Source organism: Sinocyclocheilus rhinocerous, unplaced genomic scaffold (assembly GCF_001515625.1).
Source record: "Sinocyclocheilus rhinocerous isolate Xijiao unplaced genomic scaffold, SAMN03320098_v1.1 scaffold235, whole genome shotgun sequence".
NCBI lineage: Eukaryota > Metazoa > Chordata > Actinopteri > Cypriniformes > Cyprinidae > Sinocyclocheilus > Sinocyclocheilus rhinocerous.
The window spans coordinates 922,516-927,635 of NW_015646367.1; the positions used below are offsets into that span (position 1 = coordinate 922,516).

At 38.4% G+C, this 5,120-nt stretch overlaps 1 protein-coding gene across 1 annotated transcript in view; it reads right to left on the reverse strand.

The window, feature by feature from the left end:
* Positions 1 to 4,247, reverse strand: part of LOC107707635 (protein FAM110C-like) — a 16,661-nt gene extending 12,414 nt beyond the window's left edge. The window contains exon 1 of the mRNA XM_016511713.1: positions 4,182 to 4,247. The gene's annotated coding sequence lies outside the window, so the exon portion shown is untranslated. The remainder of the gene's footprint in view (positions 1 to 4,181) is intronic.
* Positions 4,248 to 5,120: the final 873 nt, after the last annotated feature.

Below are 5,120 nucleotides of genomic sequence, written 5' to 3' on the forward strand. Positions count from 1 at the left end.
AAATGTTAAAAATCTTAATTTGTGTTCTACTGAAGAAACAAAGTCACCTACATCTTGGATGCCCTGGGGGTAAGCAGATAAACATCAAATTTTCATTTTTGGGTGAACTATCCCTTTAAAGGAAGCATTTATTGCTCGCATAGATACTCTCGATCACTCGCTTTCTGCCTAAAAAGGCCACGTGATTCCCTGCCATTTCCTCTTGCTTCACAGCCTCCGCTGAACCTGTCAGCTGTCCTCTCTCATTAGCGGCTCGTTGGTTGTAAACAGGCCCAAAGTGCCACAGAAATAGCCCGTAATCTCCCCTCAATACCCCCCCACCACCCCAGCAAAGGGAAAGATCAGTGCTAACAGGCCCTGTCAGAACAATGTCTACAGGCCCCTCATGTGCCACGAGAGATTCGGGAGGCAGCGCGAGGTCTGATCCGAGCTGGCAGGATGGCAGTGCTACCTAGACGAGCCCAGGACAATTAAAGGCAGAGTAAGTGATTTTTCAAAAACACTTTAGAAAACTGATTCGGGCCGAATCGCAAAACAAACTTGTAGCCAATCAGCAATAAGGGGCGTGTCTACTCGTGATGTGGAGGAGAGCGCGTTCAGTGCATGGGATGGACATTAGCCGAGCCGAGCGACAGAAAGATAGAGATGGCAGATAAAAAACAAAAGAGGAAAACGTCTGCAGAACGATAAGGCAAGAAGTAGGACCCGTGTAAATATCGGATCAGCTTTCCAGCGCTGGAGAGAACTCAAGGAGCGGAGGCCTGCGATCGGACGCCGAGGTTGCTTTGTTTCTTCTCAATAGGTGAGTAACACCGTGTCTACAACAGCTAAAGTCTGCCTACACTGGACGCGATCAAACGACCGTTGAAAACCATTTGAAATGTGTGTCAGCACGTCATAAATAGAACCCGGCAGCAGTTTTCTGTCGGGGATTTGTTGCGCCGCGCCGCTCACGTCCGTAGACACGGTGTAACATTGGTTTTGCTTTGTTTCACAGAACTAATCGTTGCCTGGGTTGCGTACGTATGTGTGGGGCGGAGCTATCAAAATAGGGGCAAGACCCTTTTGGGGTAGGGGCGTGTTTGTTTTGGGGATTTCAAAAATCAAAATTGGCTACCAGAAATCACTTACTCTGCCTTTAACGGGATGTGTGACTATCAGCGACCCGCTCCCACAGCTGTCAGGTGTCCCGTGAGCGTCACAGCATCGGGATTTGTCCATTTAATATTAATAGTGCAGTGAGTAAATAAATCATGAAGGGAAAAAGACTAGAGGACTACATAGGGAGCGACATGCATGTTACTAGTTTGAGGAACCTTCGGCCTCTAATTAGTAACCCAAGCTTCATGCTGTTAACACGCAGCCGCACATTAGCGCTACAGATGCGATTATTTCTTTGGGGGAAATGACTGTTTACGTGATTGCACTCGAGGAGAAAATACACGGCTGAAAGAAGAGCAACATTTGTGCTTTAATAAATCAAAACAGCTGTTGCTTTTCCGCCCCGGATGCATAAAAACACTTGAGACTGATGTGGTCACACCGAGATGATAGTGAGAAGCGTGTTCCCTACATAGGGTTCACTTCCAGAGCGGCGTGGGCATCCCTTCAGCCGCTCGTACAGGTCACTGCATGCAGCCCGTGGGCTTCTCTCGTGTATTTTGAGCGTCCGCCCCAGTGCTGATACAAGTCCTTTCACATTTATTCATCTCAAAGTAGCTCAGATGAGAGATGCAGACAGCTCAGGTCTGCTACAGATCTGATAAAATAGGTCTAGATCTATTATATAAATAATATACGTACATAAAGAGAGAGAAAAAAAATAGAATAAAAATAGAAAACAGAGACAATTATTTATACACACACACATACACACACACACATATAAGAAAAATAAAATCTAATTAAATGTATAAATGTATTAGTATAAATATATATATATATATATATATATATTCATCTTGTCATCGATATTCTCAGAAGAGAATATATGTAAAGAAAAAATTAAATAAATTTATAAAATTATTATTATATAAGAAATGTTATTTATATATGAAAACATGTATGTGTGTATATATATATATATATATATAAAAAGTATGAAAATAGATTATTTAAAATAATATAAAATTATTTTATTTAATATATTTGAAATAATACACACATACACACACACACACACACACACACACACACATATATATATATATATATATATATATAGCTACATAAAATAATCAAAAATTACATTAAAAAAATTACAAAAAAAAAAACGATATATAAATGTATATATGAAAAATGTAATATAAAATATTATAAAAAAATATAAAATGTATTATTATTTATACATATATTCATTACAGAGGTGTGAAATTGGTTGTCAACACCTCAAATGAGAGCTGCAGCGATCAGATCTGCTAATGTCCCAAGGCCTGGTCTGACACTGTTAAAAAGTGTGCATTAAAGCATGCTAGTAACTTTTGGAGCAAACGTCTGGCCATATTTGGGGTCATAATTTGGATCTAATGCATTCAGCAATACTTCAAAGACTTTATTGTAGTTTGCCAGTAGATATTAGACCTCAATATGCATGCACAATGACAGGAAAGGCTGCAGAGGAGCATCATGCTGATGTTTACATTTCTCATGCATCGGCGCGTCAGAGAGATGACACCGCCACAGACACGTGTTTATCCTATTTTGGGGTTAGGAAGACAATACACCAGTATGAAGAGACCTCACTTATGGTTCAAGGACAGGTGAAATCTCTGCGTTTGGTCTAGTTTTTGAGTGTTTAGACTGGTTCTCAGTGGTTAATACTGCTGACTTTGTGGAAAGTTAGTGCACGGTTTGCCACCTAACCTATAGTAAGCCCTTTAGTGGGGGAGGAGGGTTATGAGCATTACCCATCCATTTACACATAACTCCAGAAACTTGATGCTATAAATCCATACAAATTGAGAAAAGACTTAATTAGTAGTAAAACTGTGTCTGTTTGGCTTAGTGGAATTTTTATTAGGCTACTGTATCTGGCGTTTCCGAAAACACATGTGGTCACCGCACTTTCCTTTACTTGGAGTCTGTTCTTTTGTTTAAAGTTTCTCCTACAACACCAACCCAACCATTTAACACTCTTGCACTGTGTAAACTTCGGGTAATAAACTTACATAATTTCCTAGTCTAGTGTAAATGAGAGCAGAGGTCATGCATAGTGCATCAAAAATTTCCGCTCCGAAAATGTAGTGTTTTGGTCAATACATGCTGCCTACATAGGCTGCTGACTTTTAAATCAGCATCCTAATTGAACTGTATGAGTGATTTGGTAAATCCTAGTAAGTTCTTCGTTTAATTGAGTGCTCGAATTTATGGGAATTTAGACTCAACCAGTCATTATTATTGCAATTCGGGTTGGTTCCACTAGAGGCGCAAGAATCGCACACTGTACCTTTAAGAATAAGATTTAAATCTTCAAAAACTCAGTTTTAAATAAATAAAATGGCATTAAGTAAACGATCAGTCAGACTAAAGAAGGTATTACACACACTATATTCACACATATACTGTTTTTTTTTTTAATAAAATAAAATCAGTCATTATAATGTAATGTAAAATGTACCCATGTTCTATGCATATGCAAATTTATTAAAGCACCAAAACGTGTAGTTTACAAAACTATCAACATTACTCCATTCATGCAGTTTCAAAACAGTTTCTGTATGGCCATTTCTCATTTAGCCTACAAGAAAAAAAACCTCACCTTATCCATTTAGGCTACCGCTCTTATAAAAAACACATAGAATTTACAATTTGTACTTTGCCCCAAAATAGTAGCATATCCACCTAACTAAAAGCTGCAGTGATATCAACTATTTAGCCTACCGAAAACAAAATGATAAATCTCCGATTCATACCCTAAGTCCTTAAACTGAACTTAAAATGCGATTAAAAAATTTAAATAAGAAAATAAAATCTTTCACGAAGATCAGCGACAGTTTATATTGAATGAACAGCGTAGTTTCAAACTCGCCGTTTGTTTACACATGACAAGACGAACACGAAATTATACAAAATAGCCTAAATGACGCGACTTCGGTTTAGACAGGACTCAATCCTTCAAATAAAGTCGCTAAATGCACATTATGTGATCGGATATTATTCACTAGTGCTCGATTTGCTCTCACCGTGTGTCGTGCTCCGTATCCACACGTGAAAGCTCCGGTAATCTCCGTTTGCTGTCTCAGTAGCGGCTCACTGGTTTGTGAACTGAGCGCCGGAGGAGCACCGGGATCATCCCACTACTGTGGGCGGGCAGGTATGAGTGTAAACTGAGCCCTCCACAAGCACGACAGCAGAGGGGGGTTGTTTGGGGGACTGACCTGCACTAACAGACAAAATGCTTGAGACATCAGTGTTTAAAGAGGTAGATTTATATGTGTTTATTATCGGCCACATGCATTGTGTGACAAAAACATCAAGCCAGAGATCAAGTTTTCATTTGAGACCGAGATAGACGTTTTAACTCTGGTGAATATTTCTCAGGGTGAGTTTGTTTTTAAAAGTCGCTTTCAATAGAGACATAAAGGTTTAAGTGGTGACTACAAAATTAAACGTTTCTGAACATTTCCAGCGTTATTGCCTTGAAAAAAGATTAAGTTCATTGAACGCAAGCTGATCTTTTGTGACAATATTTCGCATGATGCCACACTATAGCCTGTTTTGGATCCTTCTTTAAATAGCCCGTTAAGCTTTTTAGAAATATGTAAATTAATTGAAATCTAGCCAGCTACACTTACCAAAAAGTAGTATACTTCAAGTTTATTTTATTAAGTATACTTAAGTAAAGTTCAAGTATATTTTTAAGTATACTTTATGTAGTAAGAGGGAGCATTCTCAGAACTTTGGCTATAACGTTCTGACAAGCGTTCTTACAGTAACGTTAATAGAACGTTCGTTCAAAGTTATAATTATTAATGTTCTCAAAATCGCAAAAAAACGTTTCTTGGGTTGTTCATTGTTTGACAATGTTCAGAGAACGTTCAAAAGTAACGTATGTTCCCATAATGTTTGCAAAATGATAAAACGGAACGTTCCCTTAATGTTCGTATAACCAACTTTTTTTT